Raw genomic sequence first — 16,334 nt, 5'->3', positions numbered from 1 at the left:
ATCGGAAAATGCGAAGCTTAAAATTAAAGTATCAGGACTTCTGCTTCAGAATCGGGAACTAAAAGGGAGAATACCGGAGGAATTCCTAACTTGGGGCGAACGTCTCTTCAATGGGTCCTCAACACCCATACAACCGAGGTCCGACCCTGGAACAGTAGATCTGACCCCAGAAGCCCTGCCCTTACCGCCGCCTCTGCCAGTTTGCGACGTAATACAGGCTGTTCCCAACGAAAGACATACCGTCCCAATGAGAAACAAGTCAGCTGCAAATGCAAACCTTTCAGCTGCAACTTCACTTAATTCCAAAGTTAAAATAATTAAACCAGAGCATTCGAAAAAGAAATCGCCAAATGGGAGTCATAGAATCTGAGTTTGTAACTGAGTCGGAATCCTATAGCAATTCTGGTGAAGAGATTATTTAGGAGGAGGAACACCCCAAAAAGAAAAAGACAAAGGACTTGCGGCGTACAGTTAGCCCTTTTAAAGTCAAAGCGGTATAAGACGGAGGCAGTAAGAACAGTCTCTTCGAACTGGGAACAAAGAGTTACCCGAGGCAAGTACGTCCAATGGATGGCCCATGAAGCAGCTGATCCGGAAAAGATTGATAGATGGTCTAAAGAGTTACTTAATCCCAAGAAAGAGGGTGTAGGAACATGGGAAGGGCTTGAGCGAATACGACATATTTACAATCTCCACCCATTGGACGGAATTCACGTTTTGTCAGTAATAATTCCGAGACAGGACAGCGGACAGCTTTCCAGAGATGTTAAAGAAGTTCGAGGGGATGACGAACAACAGTTAGAAGAGGGGTGGACTGTAGTTAAGCAGTGGCTGTTAAAATACAACCCACCAAAAACTGATAAGACGAAGGTCAACGCTTTTATTCAGAAGAAGACAGAGGAAGTATCAGAATATGAAGAAACGTTTAGGAACTTATGGATGGAGCACTCAGTGATGGAATTGCCAGAGGGGCAGGAGTCTTGGGCGACAAGTACTCTTGGGCCATTGAAAGTTGCCTTTGTTGCTGGTTTGAAAACGGATTTGTCTAATGCATTAAAATTGGTGTTTCCTGAGTGGGACCAAATATCAACGACATACGCGATATTAATAGGGTGGCCAATCCACCGACCCATACACATCTTTGGGTTGTGGGGGTGAAACACACGCAGACACAGGGAGAATGTGCAGACTTCACATGGACGGTGATCCGAGGCCGGGATTGAACCTGGGTCCCGTACCAGCCTCCCCGAACAGGCGCCGGAATGTGGCGACTAGGGGCTTTTCACAGTAACTTCATTTGAAGCCTACTTGTGACAATAAGCGATTTTCATTTCATTTCCTCGGCGCCGTAGGCAGCAGTGCTAACCACTGCGCCACCATGCCGCCCCAAGAGGGGAAAGAATTAATGAGAACCTGAGGAGCAACCTTTTTACACTTAGGGTGGTACGTATGTGGAATGAGTTACTGGAGGAAGTGGTTGAGACAGGGACATTGACAATGTTTAAAAGGCAAGATACATTGATAGGGAAGGTTTAGAGGGATACGGGCCAAATGCAGGTAAGTGAGGTTGGCATTTTGGTTGGCATGAAATGAAAATGAAAATCGCTTATTGTCACATGTAGGCTTCAAATGAAGTTACTGTGAAAAGCCCCTCGTCGCCACATTCCGGCGCCTGTCCGGGGAGGCTAGTACGGGAATTGAACCGTGCTGCTGGCCTGCCTTGGTCTGCTTTCAAAGCCAGCGATTTAGCCCTGTGCAGCATGGACCAGTTTTGGCCGAACAACCTATTTCTGTGCCGTTGAATCTATGATTCCATAAATGGCATTGGGCCAGGTCGTGCCCGGCGAAACCACAGGGGTGCCAGGGATATGACTCCACATACGGAGAGCCGTATAGAGGAGCGTACGGACCCCGCCCAGTGTCCCCATACAGGGAGCCATACAGGTCCGGCCCACTGTCACCGCCCAGAGAAATATATTATCGAGAGCTGTATGGAGCAATGTGTGTGCCTCCGCCTCCACCCATCTCTGTTCCTCTATCCCACCCACTGTCTCCATCCAGACAGTCTGCATACAGGCCTGATGAGGAGCCTGGTATAGTGAATGCATTCAGGAAATTGTCACTGTAGCGCCAGGCTGCACTGATAGAGTTGTCAAAAAACTAGAAAAGCCCTCCCTGTTCCTGCCTCTCTTCACACCTTGATTGACAACAGGAGGGATGGATTGTATGTATCTTTGAGGGTAGGCAGTAAAGAAATAGACTGTCTTGTTGATACAGGAGCAGAGTTAACATGCTTTTCTCTTGGGTATGCAAAATTGTTTACTTTGGATCGCAAAATAACTAGCCCCATGGCGGGGCGATACACTGATTCTCAAAAGAACTCAGCCCATGCTAATAGAATTTGGCCCACATGAATTGATTTCTCCAGTCTGGATGGGCCCAGGGCATTCTGGGTCCTAATATTCCCGCTCATTAAATTTAAACTTTGAGAATGGAGAAGTAACATGGTCAATTAGAACCTTCAGGAAGGATCAGCTCGACGAACATCCAATTTGGGCCAAAGATAAGAATGATTGCGGCCTACTACACATGGAACCAGCATCATTAACTGGGATCGCCCACCATGTACCAAACAATATCCCATCAACCTGTCCTCCATTGAGGGAATACTGCGTATAGTAAAGTAACTAGAGGAAAGGGGTGTATTGATTAAAACACACAGCTCATCAAATAGCCCAGTTTGGCCTGTGAAAAAAGGCACATGGCACCTGACTGTTGACTACAGGAAGGCAAACCTGTGTATTGATAAGAAAGCTCCTTTGGTGGCTGACCCTTCCACCATTTTTAATGCCCTAACACCAGAACTGGCGTGGTTTCCAGTCATAGACATGGCCAATGGATTTGGGTCGGGACCACTAGCACAGGAGGTTCAACCATGGATTGCCTTAACCACTCAACAGCAACAGTCCACTTGGACAAGATTACCACAGGGTTTTCCTCACAGTATTTCACATGGCCTTACAAAACCATTTAGGGGAACTGCCTGAGTTGCCCTCCACCTTTATCCAGTATCTAAATGACATTCTGTTGGTCTCCATTAAAGAAGAGGATCATGAGAGAGACTTACACGTTGTTCTGGACCATCTCAGCCAGAGAGGGCATAAAGCCAGCATGGCCAAAGCACAAATTGCCCAACATGAGGTTGTCTACTTAGGCCAGAAGATTTCAAAGGGCAAGAGAGAATTTATCCAAGATAGAATAGAGGCAATTTGGGCTACAAAAGAGCCCACCACTGTCCAAGAACTGAGATATTTTATGGGGTTTGTGTGACTTTAACAGAATTGGATTGATTCGTACACACAGTTGGCAGAAGCATTGAATGACCTCTTGAAGGGAAATCAGAAATCCAAAGAGGAGATCATCCTTACAGTGGAACAGAAAGAAGCCTTTGTGAATCTGAAACTGGCCTTGTGCTTAGCACCAGCTCTAGGAATTCCAATAGCAGGAAACCATATTCCTTGGGCTGGATTCTCCCAAAAACGCAGGCGTTGCACTCCCGAGTTTCCTGAAACAAAAAGCAGCCGATTCACTTACCTTCAGGGGTTAGCAGGGACCTGGAGTGCTTCACGCAGCTTCGGTTGCGGACATGGGCCCCCGCATTTCCAGTTCCGGGTCCACGCATGGGCACGGCAGCGGCTTCCAGCGGCCGCGCCGAGCGCCATGTCGGACTCAGACCACGGAGGCAGCTCCGTAATGTAGGTCCCCCCAATCGCCCCTGCATCAGACTGGCCCGATCTGTGCCCAGGCCACCCATAAGGCCTCCCCCCCCCCCTCACGCCCGGTGCCCATTCCCTCCGCCCCCCACCAGGGCAGCTGCGGACTGAGTCCGCAGCCGCCACACGAGAGTCCCGACCGGCCAGACCATGTTAGTTCCACGCCGTTGGAAACCCGGCCAGTCGGGAGCGGAGTATCGCTGGGCGGGTCTCTGGCAATGGCCCCCCAACTGCGCAGCATAATTCGCTGACACACGAATAGGGCCCGGAAAATCGCTGGAGCGGCGCCGAGCCCAATTGTGTCGGGAAAATTGATTCTTCGCCCCCACGCCCAACACGATTTTGCGCAGGGCTGTGGAGACTCCAGTCCCTTGTTTGTCCATGAGAAATTAGGATACATGACAACAATCCTAGCCCAGGAACATCAGAATCAACAGAGACAAATTGGGTACTATTCGGGAAAACTGGACACAGTAGCCCTCGGATGGGGAAGTTATATGAGAGCCATGGAAACCACATGTAAGGCTGCAACGGTTACTGCAGGCACTGTCCTAGACCAGAAATTGACCATTAAATGCCCTCATATAGTTCATGCACTACTTTCAATGATTAGAGTCACATAAGTCACCACAGCCAGATGGACAACAGCTTTGGAAGCCCCGAACTTCTATTTCCAATGGGCAAGTCTGGTAAACCCATCATCCATGCTCCCGTTTCCCTGGGAGCAAGAGGGGGGAGGAGAAGAGCATGACTGTGTTGAGATCACAGAGGAAATGGAGGAGGCCACCTGATTGAAGAAGATCCATTACAAAACCCAGACTTAGTTTTATTTATAGACAGCTCCTCCTTTGTTGAAAATGGCATTCGGAAAGCAGGATGGGCAGTCACAAGCCTGTGCCAGTACCGTTATGGTAAAGGGAAGTATGTCTCCAGGGACATCAGTCCAACAAGCTGAGTTAAGGATCCTAGCCAAAGCACGTCGTGTCGCAAAGACCAAACAGCCAACATCTATACAGACTCAAGGTATGGTTTTGGAGTAGCTCAAAGGTGTGCAGGTTAGGTGGATTGGCCATGATAAATTGCCCTTAGTGTCCAAAATTGCCCTTAGTGTTGGGTGGGGTTACTGGGTTATGGGGATAGGGTGGAGGTGTTGACCTTGGGTAGGGTGCTCTTTCCAAGAGCCGGTGCAGACTCGATGGGCCAAATGGCCTCCTTCTGCACTGTAAATTCTATCTATGACTTTGGCCAAGTATGGGAGAAAAGAGGATCCCCCACAACCACAGGAACACCTATTCGAAATGGGAAGGGGTACGGATCTACTAGAAGCTTTAAAATTACCAAAAGAAGTGGCCATTCTGAAATGTACGGCCTACACTAATGGGGAAACCACAGAAGCGCAAGGAAACGCCTTGGAGACCAGGCAGCGAAAGAAGCCGCCTCACAATGCAATTCTCCAGAGAAACCAAAACAAATCTATAGACTGGGAGTTGCAGCCTGCTACAAGACCTACGTAAAATGTAGAGTGAGTGTTCACGAGAAGAAGAATGGACTTGGATGGAAGCAGGGATCAAATTCTGTGAGGATATCATTTGGAGACAATAAGTGACCAACAGAACAGTGCACCCCAGTCATTGATGCCCTTTTTGGCCCAATAGATCTACTCATAGAATTTACAGTGCAGGAGGCCATTTGGCCCATCGAGTCCGAAGCGGTCCTTAGGAAAGAGCACCCCACTTAAGCCCACACATCCATCCTATCCCCGTAACCCAGCAACCCCACCTAACTTTTTTGGACACGAAGGGCAATTTATCATCGTCAATCAATCTAACCTGCACATCTTTGGACTGTGGGAGGAAACCGGAGCACCCGGAGGAAACCTACGCACACACGGGGAGAACGTGCAGACTCCACACAGACAGTGACCCAAGCCGGGAATCGAACTTTGGACCCTGAAGCTGTGAAGCAATTGTGCTAACCACTATGCTACCGTGCTGCCCTCATGGGGGCATCTGGCCCCTCAACAGATGATAACTCAATTCCAGAAAAGTTGGTGGGGTCAAGAGGATTCAAGAATCATGCCCAGGTGGTAGCAGACTGCTGTGTCACCTGTCAGAAGAATAATTCAGGACCTATAACATCGATGCCTCAGTTCAGAGCTCCTGCCCCTGCAGGACAGGACCATTTAAATGTATACAGGTCGATTCGTTACCCTTCCTCCATGTCAGGGATAAACTGACGTCCTGGTAATAGTGGACACGTTCTCCAGATTGGTTGAGTACGCCCGGCCAGAGGAGCTGCAGCACTATTTTAATGTAAGTAGGGCTTACAAATATACTCCAACATTAATAGAGGCTGGTCTTGGCTCTTCCCCATTGATAGGTCTATACAATTCGACCGGCGGTGGGAATTTCTTCGACCCCTGGTACCCAGAAGGTGTCGCACAATTTACTTCTTATAATGGTACTTAATTTGTTTCTATCCTTGGCTTTCACGTTTTTGGTCAGGATCATGTTATCTGGAGTATGTGATACCCGCTATTCGTCATTTTTCTTCTCTATTCGGGGTAACAGGGTGAGAAGTTAAAGTTCCTATGATAGTCATCATAGAAAAGGTAGCTAATGACACCTCCGCAGCCCTGTTCAATATTTCCTCTGAAAAGCTAGCTGTCCGTACTGTGGCCTTGCAAAATCGAATGGCTCCTGATTATATTCTCGCTGAGAAAGGCGGGACATATGCCCTGATTGGATCAGAATGTTGTCCTTATATTCTAGATAGTTCTGAAGAGATCACTGATTTGGCAAAACACATCCAGAAGGAGGTTGAAAAACATAAGCCTCCCAATTCCAGCACCCTTTGTGGTTGGGCTATTGGGTGGCTGAGGTCCTTGGGAGCCTCAGTGGTGCAAGGTTTGGTCATGTTCATTGTAGTTATTTTTGCTATTATTGTTATGTTTCTGACAACTAAATGTATCTGTAAGAGAATGCCAAGAAGCCCTAAAACGGTGCCTATGTATTCACTTAGACAAATATCTCTGCAGACTATGAATGGTTCTTACTATTAGCTTAAAATGATTGTAACTCTTTCAAGGATTGCCATTTCAGTGTTGAAGGCTGTTCCTAAACAAGGGACTATCAAAGATAACCGTGAATGCGTTCCTTTTAGCGTTTATTTATTTTCTGTTTCTTTTTCCTTTAGTTTAATTGATTCATTCTATTATGTTTAGAATAATCAAAAGGGGAGGACTGATCGATTATTGATTCATTGATTTATTTGTGGTTTTAGGTGCTAATTAAATGCATAGCTAAAGAGTGAAATTATTTCAAATGCCTTGACTGCGAAAATACAGTCATTGTTTCAGATAATGAATCAACTATTGAACTCTAGTGTCTTATCTATGGAAACTTAAACATTGTTTCAGTGAATGTTTCATATGATGAATAGATTATTCAGTGCATTTAGCAATAAGAATGTATCAACTAATTAGTTACAGCAAGCTCTATGGCCGGCAGTGGCGTGAGAAACCTATTCTCATGAGGCTGCGCAAATAAACGCTGAATTAACTTTGCTGGACACCAGTCAATCTTATGTAATGGCTCTTGTTTGATTAATAAATCATCCTCTAAGTAACAGACATCTATTTGAACAAATCAGGATGTCTCAGCCGAGAATTGGAGACCAATGAGAGTAAATGAGGGATTAGTCTACAGATAAGGATTCCCTTAAAGTAAGACCTTGTGGCCGAGATCACTTTCTTGAAATTCTGCCTTTCTGAATTCTTGAATCACCCTATTCATTTATTTTAAAGTGATTTCTTTATACTTTTATGTTTGATGCTTTTCTGGTCATGTATTTGACCAGCTCATGTATTGTTTGATATTTTGTTTCTAAGTTTTGATTTAATTCATATGCAATTGTATTAAAGTGAATAATTAGCAATAAAGTTGTATTTTTGACACCTCCAATCAACCAGACAATCGAGTCTTATTAGAAGGTAAAACAAGAATTCCTACAATTAGTCTCAGTGAAAAGTAGCACTGGAGAAATTAATGGGGTTGAAAGTTAAGAAATCCCCAAAAGCTGATGCTCTCCATCCCAGAGTGTTGAAAGAGGTGGCTGTAGAGATAGTGGATACATTGGTGATCATCTTCCAAAATTCTATAGATTCTGGAATGGTTCCTGCAGATTGGAAGGTGGTAAATGTAACCCCACTATTTAAGGAGGGAGAGAGAAAACGGGGAACCACAGACCCATTAGCCTGACATCAGGAGGAGGGAAAATGTGACAATCTATTATAAAGGATGTGAGAACATACAAATTAGGAGCAGGAGTAGGCCACTCGGCCCCTCGAGCCTGCTCCACCATTCAATAGGTTCCCGGCTGATCTGATTGTCACCTCAACTCCACAGATGCCCCTTAGAAAAGAAATCTGGGGAGATAGTTATGGAGAACAAGGAAATGGCAGAGAAGTTAAACAGATATTTTGCATCAGTCTTTAAGGTGGAAGTGACTTCAAACATCCCATTAATGCTAAAGAATACAGGTGAGGAATTAAATACCATCACTAGGGAAGTAGTATCAGACAAACTAATGGGGCTAAAGGCAGACAAGTCCCCTGGCCCTGATATCATGCATCCTAGGATCCTAAAAGAAATGGCTACAGAGATAGTGGATGCATTGATTGTAATTTTCCAAAAGTCCTTGGATTCTGGAGAAGTACCAGAGGATTGGAAAACTGCTAATGTGACCCCTCTGTTCAAAAAAGGAGGGAAGCAAAAAGCAGATAACTATAGGCCAAATAGCCGAAAGTGTATTCTTTGAAAACAGTTGGAATCAATAATTAAGGAAGTAATAGCAGCACATTTGGAAAATCATAATCTAATCAAGCAGAGTCAGCATGGCTTTGTGAAAGGGAAACTGTGTCTGACTAATTTATCAGAGTGTTTCGAGGAAGTCTCAACAAGAGTGGATAGAGGGGGACCAGTAGATGTGTTGTATTAAAACTTGCAGAAGGTGTTCAACAAGGTATCTCACAAAAGGTTAAGTGTTAACATAACAGCCCATGGAGTTGGAGGTAGTATATTGACATGGACAGAGAATTGGCTAACGGGCAGGAAACAGCGAGTGGGGATAAGGGGTTCTTTTTCAGGTTGGTGACCTGTAACCAGTGGGGTTCCACAGGGATCAGTGTTGGGACCGTTACTGTTTACAATATATATTAATGGCTTGGAGGAAGGAAGCGAACATAACTATGTTGAAATTTGCAAACGACACAAAAATAGGTGGAAAGACAAGCTGTGGAAATATTTAAGGAAAGCTATTATTTCATTGGAGGCGGTTTAGAGAAGGTTCACTAGGATGGTCCCAGGTATGGAGGGATTGTCTTCGGAGCAAAGGTTAAACAGGTTGGGACTCTACTCATTGGAATTTAGAACAATGAGAGGTGATCTCATTGAAACATACAGGATTCTTAAGGGGCTTCACAGGGTAAATGCTGAGAGGATGTTTCCTGTCCTGGGAGAGTCTAGGGCCAGAGAGCCTTTATTCGTCTCAGAATAAAGAGGAGCCAAATTAATACTGAGATGAGTAGGAATTTCTTCTCTGAAAGTTGAGAGTCTAGAACTGTGAGAGTTGTGGGGACAGAGTCCTTGTGTATATTTAAGGCTGAGATAGATTCTTGATCAGTAAGGGAATCAAGGCTTACGGGGAAAGGGCAGGAAAGTGAGGAATGTTGGATCAACCATGATCCTATTGAAAGGTGGAGCAAACTCGAAGGGCCGAACAGCCTGTTCCTGTTTCTTGTGGTCTTATTCCTGCCTAACCTCTGGTGACCTTTCACCCCCTTGCTTCACAAGAATCTATCCAGCTCTGCATTAAAAATATTCAAAGACTCTGCTTCCACTGCCCTTTGAGGGAGAGAGTTCCAAAAATTCACAACCCTCTGAGAGAAAAAAAATCACCTCTGCCTTAAATGGACAAACTATTACTTTTAAAGTGACTCCAATTTCTAGATTCTCCCACAAGAGGAAACATCCTTTCCACATCCACCCTGTCGAGGCCCCTCAGGGTCTTATATGGTTCAATCAAGTCACCTAAACTCCATCGGACACAAGCCCAGCCTGTCCAATCATTCCTCATAAGACCAGCCTCCAATTCCAGGTATGAGTCCAGTAAACCTTCTCTGAACTGCTTCCAACACATTGACATCATTCCTTAAATGAGAGCAATACTGTACACAGTGCTCCAGATGTGGTCTCACCAATGTCCTGTATAACTGAAGCGTAACCTCCCTACTTTTGTATTCAATTCTCCTCACAATAAACAATAACATTCTATTAGCTTTCCTAATTACTTGCTGTATCTGTATACTCACCTTTTGTGATTCATGCTCTTGGACACCCAGATCCCTCTGAGTCTCAGAGCACTGCAATCTCTCACCATTTAGATAATAAGCTTTTTATTCTTTCTGCCAAAATGGACAATTTCACATCTTCCCACATTATTCTCCATTTCCCAGATCTTTTCCACTTACTTAACCTATCGATAACCCTTTATAGTCTCCTTATGTCTTCTTCACAATTTACTTTCCTCCCTATCTTTGTACCATTGGAACTTAGGAGCAGGAGTTGGCCATTCAGCCCATCAAGCCTGCTCCACCATTCAATACGATCATGGCTAATCATCCACTTCAATGCCTTTTCCCCCACACTATCCCCATATCCCTTTGTGTTATTGGGATTTAGAAATCTGTCAGTCTCTGCTTTAAACACACTCAATGACTGAGCTTCCACAGCCCTCTGGGGTAGAGAATTCCAAAGATTCACAACCCTCTGAGTAAAGAAATGTCTCCTCCGAGACCGGTCCTAAGTGGCTTCCCCCTTATTTTGAAATTGTGTCCCCTGGTTCCAGACTCTCCAACCAGGGGAAACATCTCACCTGCATCTACGCTGTCAATTCCTTTATGTATTTTATAAATTTCAATGAAATCGCCTCTTCTTCTTCAAAACTTTAGCAAATGCAGGCCCAGTTTCCCCAGTGTCTCTTTCCCGAACACGCCTGGTGAAACTTTGTTGCATTCCCTCCGGGGCAATAATATCTTTCCCAAAGTAAGGAGAGTAAAACTGCACACAGTACTCCAGCTGCGATCTAACCAAGGTTCTGTTGAAGCAAGTCTTCACTACTCCTGTGCTCAAATCCTCTTGTGATAAAGGCCAACATCCCACTAGCCTTCCTAATAGCTTGCTGCACCTGTATGTTAGCCTTCAGTGACTTATTGATGAGGCCACCCAGGTCCCTTTGTACATCTGGATTTTCTAATCTCTTCCATTGTCAGAAATACTCTGCTCATCTGTTCCTCCAACCTCACATGTTCCACATTATATTCCATCTTCCATGTCCTTGCCCACTTACCAAGTCTGTCCAAATTCTGTAGCCAATGTCTCTTCATAGGTCAGTCCTCTGTGGTAAAATGTACAGCTGCCTGTATTCTAGGCCTGATAAAATCGGACACTTTAAATTAAAAATTGGATATTTTAAATGGAGCAAAAGCCAACTCCAGCAAACAGTCTGATGGGAATTTGAACTTGGCCAAGTTCAAATACACTGAACTCTGACAAGCTGCCAGCACATATCTGGAGCTGCTCTGCTCCATCAATCACCAATCAAGAGATAATTGGCTCTATTCATCGATTGATTGTTTTGATAGACAAAGTTACATAACAAACAACGCACCGGGAAATGGACTCCCGCGGACAGATTCCCGGTGTTCTGCTGAGTGGCCATTAGTAACTCCATTGGCTGGTACCACTCCCACCCTGTGACCTCATCGGCTGGGGTCAGAGAACATTCTGGAAGGACACAGAAAGGGTATAACGATCGAACCCTCGGACCGCCCAGCAGTGAAGACTCCACGCAGAGGTAATCGAGCCGGCTGACCAGAGACGGAAAGAAGCAGCGGCGAGACCCATCTTTGCATAAGAAGACCCGTGGAGATCAAGACACATTATTGAGCCCACAGCTCAACTGAGTCCATCAGCTCGGGTACGAGTAAGATTCTTGGGACTGTTGTTTGTGGGATAATTTAAGGGTAACTGTTTTCCTGCTTGTTGAATAAAGTTATATGATTTATACACTCCGTTGTCCTTTGTTTGCCTCGTCAATAAAGATACCTGGGTAAATTGTTTGATTAATAAACTGGTCGAAGTGTCGGAGGTTTTATAGACACAACAGCTCCCATCCCCGGAACAAGTCTGGTGAACCTTCATTGCCCTCCCTCTGTGGCAACATTATCTTTCCTGAGGCAAGGGGAGTAAAACTGCACACAGTACTCCAGCTGTGGTCTATCCAAGGTTCTATACTATTGAAGCAAGTCTTCTCTTCTGCTGTACTCAAATCCTCTTGTGATGAAGGCCAACATCCTATTAACCTTCCTAATAACTTGCTGCGCCTGTATGCTAGCCTTCGGTGACTTATTGATGAGGACACCCAGGTCCCTTTGTACATCTACACTTTCTAATCTCTGACCATTTCAGAAATACTCTGCTCATCGGTTCCTCCGACCAAAGTGATAAACTTACATTTTTCCACATTATATTCCACCTGCCATGTCCTTGTCCACTCACTAAGTCTGTCCAAATCCTCCTGTAGCCGTTTTACATCTTCCTCACAACACACATTCCCACCCAGCTTTGTGTCATCTGTGAACTTGGAAATGTTACATTTGGTCCCCTCATCCAAATCATTGTATAAACTGTGAACAGCTGGGGTCCAAGTACTGATCTTTGCAGTCACCCACTAGTCCCAACTGCTAAGGTGAGAATGACCCATTTATTTCTCCTCTCTGTTTTCTGCCTGTTGGCCAATTCTCAATCCATGCCAGTATATTACCTCCTATCCCATATGTTTTCATTTTACTAACTAACCTCCTGTCGGGTGTTTATCAAAAACCTTCTGAAAATCCAAGTGTGCCACAGCCACGGACTCCCCTTTATCAATTCTGATAGTAACATCCTCAAAAACTCCAAATGGTTCATCAAATATTATTTCCTATTCCTAAATCCATGTTGACTATCATTATCCAGGTGTCCATTTATCACATCCTTTATAATAGATTCTAGTATTTTCCCTTCTACTGATGTCTGGCTAACAGGTCTGTAGTCCACCATTTTCTCTCTCCCTCCTTTCCTGAATAGTGGGATGACATTTACCATCTTCCCATCTGCAGGAACAATTCCAGAATCTACAGCATTGTAGAAGATGATCACCAATGCATCCGCTATCACTACAGCCACCTCTTTCAACACTCTGGGACGTAGACTATCAGGCCCAGGGGACTTGAAAGCTTTCAGTCCCATTAATTTTTCCAATACAGCCTTCTTACTAATACTCATTTCCTTCAATTCCTCATTCTCCCGAGTCCCTTGGATCTCTCCCTTGGGAGATTTCTCGTATCTTCCTCAGTGAAGACAGACACAAAGGCATTTAGATTCTCTGCCATTTCTCTATTCCGCATTATAAACTCTCCTGACTCTACCGGTAATGGACCCACTTTTGGCTTAGCCAAATATTTTTCCTTTTACATACCTGTAGAAGCTTTTACAGTCCATTTTATGTATTTTGCTGGTTTACATTCATATTCTATTCTCTCTTTCTTTCTCGGTGTTCTGGACTTCTTTTGCTGTATTCTAAAATCCTCCCAATTCTCAGGTTTACTACTATTTCTGGTAACTTTATAAGCCTTTTCTTTCAATCTTATACAATCCTTAACTTCCTGTTAGCCACAGTTGACTGACTTTTTGGGGTTCTTGTGCCTTGAAGGAATGTAAACTGTGTAATAATTCTATAAAGTCTATCCATTGCCTGTTTACCATCACACCTTTTAATGCATTTTCCACAATCCGCCTCAGCCAATTTGTCCCTCACACCGTCATAATTTCCTTTGTTTAAATTTCACACCCTGGCTTCAGATTGAAATACCTCATGTTCAAACTTAATGTAAGATTCTGTCATGTTGTGGTCACTCATCCCGAAAGGTTCTTTTACAGCGAGATTATTAATTCGCCCTTTATCGTTACATAATACTCGATCTTAAACAAACTGTTCTCGAGTCGGTTCCTCAGCTTACTGCTCTAGAAAACCGTCCCTATCACACTCCAGAAACTTGTCCTCCACAGCAGTGGTGCTCATTAGGTTTACCCAGTCTATGATGACTGTTTGACCCCTGCTACAAACTTCTCTAACTCCTGATTAATACCATGCCCCACACTACTTCTACTGTTTGGTGGTCTATAAACAACTCTTCCCAATGTTTCCTGTCCTATGCTGTTTCTTAGCTCCACTCAAACAGATTCCACATTTTGTATTCCTGATCTGAGACCCTCCCTTGCTAATGTACTGATTATCAGTGCGACACCACCACCTTCTTTTCCTTTTTAGCTGCATCATCAGCAAAGATAGTCACCATACCTTCAGTCCTGTCATCCAAATTGTAAAAGGTTGAAGCTCCAGCACTGATCCCTGTGACACACCACTCATTACATCTTGCCAACCAGAAAATGACCTATTTATGCCTACTCTGGGTTTTCCGGTAGCTAGCTAACCATTCTCTGTGACAGTTCAGGGGTTAAAGGTTGCCAGATTGGGAACAGAAAACAACCGACCCCTCGGGGATGAATCATCACTTTGGACTGGTTAATGTTGATCTCCAGGGCAGAGTAAAGTATAATTGTGGAGTGGGATTTTAGACTGTGTTAAAGGGCAAAGTTCCATTTTATACTTTAATGTGTAAGTTTCCTTCAAAAATAGTGTTTTGTTAATGTTGCCTCTAGTTTGTTTGTTGCTGGGTGGCACAGTGGTTAGCATTGTTGCCAACATAGCACTGCTGCCTCACGGCGCCGAGGTCCCAGGTTCGATCCTGGCTCTGGGTCACTGTCCATGTGGAGTTTGCACATTCTCCCTGTGTTTGTGGATTTCGTCCCCACAACCCAAAGATGTGCAGGGTAGGTGGATTGGCCAAGCTAAATTGCCCCTTAATTGGAAAAAATGAATTGTGTACTCTAAATTTATAAAAAAAGCTTTCTTGCCCACAGGGCTGAGGACCCAGGTTCGATCCTGGCCCCGGGTCACTGTCTGTGTGGAGTTTGCACATTCTCCCCATGTCTGCGTGGGTTTCACCCCCACAACCCAAAGATGTGCAGGGTAGGTGGATGGGCCATGTTAAATTGACCTTTAATTGGAAAAAAATAATAATTGGGTACTCTAAATTTATAAAAGAAAGTAGTTTGTTTGTTTGTTGCAGTAAAAGTTATAAAGCTTGATGTCCTGTTATGTGGTCCTTTAATTTGTTGACCTGAGAATTTGATTTTTTAAATAGAAGTTACTGATCTTTACAGAGATCCTAATCCACAAGTTCTGACTTCCCATTTGAGTCTAAGGCACCTTTCTATGTCTATTGCTCGTGTCAATGACAGCCAGGTGACGAAGTTGAGGGCTGAATTTAGCTGAGAATAACGGGCCTGCACCCCAGTTGGGAAACTGCCATGGACGTCGCACTAATAGAGACACAGGAAGGTGCTGGAGGACTGACTGGGGAATCAGGTATGGGAGGGGGGTGACCGGGGCTGATGGTATTGTGACCCCTGCGATTCAGTGTTCCTGTGTCCAGAGTGGGAAGTCATGGGAACAAGGTACAGGGGATTCAACGAGAAACTAATAGGATATCAAACATTGTGCACTTCCTTTTACTCTGGTTAATCTTTTAGTCTGGTTTTCTTTGATCCTCAAGTTTCGTTTCATTAATAAACTTGTTGCATTAAAAATATTTGATCTTTTTGGACGTTTCATGATGAGATTGATGCACTTTAGGGGAAAGTGGGTGAGAGGGGTTGACAGGCTCTTTAACAGAAAGTGAGTCCCTCTGAGGTAATTGGCAAAGGAGCCAGAGGGAGGGATGAGATTTTAGTTTTTTTTTGACACAATGTTTGAAAATGGGGTTCAGGGAGTCAATCATGATTGATTAATTTATGACGGTTATTTGAGAAAGTAATATCAATAAAGGGGAACCTCCAGATGTGGTTTGTTTACATTTCCAGAAGTTATTTCCCAAGGTGCCACATCAAAGGTTACTGCACAAAATAAGAGCTTGTGGTGTAGAGGGCATCATATCAGCAGTTATAGAGGATTGGTTAGCAAACAGGAAGCAGAGAGTAGATATAAATGGGTCATTTCTGGGTTGATAAGATGTGACAAGTGGAGTGTCACAAGGATCAGTGCAGGGCCCTCAACTATTTACAATCTATGTCAATGAGTTGGGTGGTGGGATTTGCTGATGACACAAAGGCAGGTCGGAATGTAATTTATGAAGTGGACTTAAGGAGTCTGCAAAGGACTACAAATAGGTGAAGTGAGTGGGCAAGAAAGTGATGGATGGAGCATAATGTGGGAAAATGTGAACTTGTCCACTTTGGCAGGAAGGATTTAAAAAAAAAAACATTATTTAAATGGGGAGAGATTGCAGAACGATGAGGTACAGAGGGATCTGGCTGTCCTGGTACAGGAATCACAATA

This window comes from Scyliorhinus torazame, chromosome 5 (assembly GCF_047496885.1).
Source record: "Scyliorhinus torazame isolate Kashiwa2021f chromosome 5, sScyTor2.1, whole genome shotgun sequence".
Lineage (NCBI taxonomy): Eukaryota > Metazoa > Chordata > Chondrichthyes > Carcharhiniformes > Scyliorhinidae > Scyliorhinus > Scyliorhinus torazame.
This window is presented reverse-complemented; position numbering follows the sequence as displayed.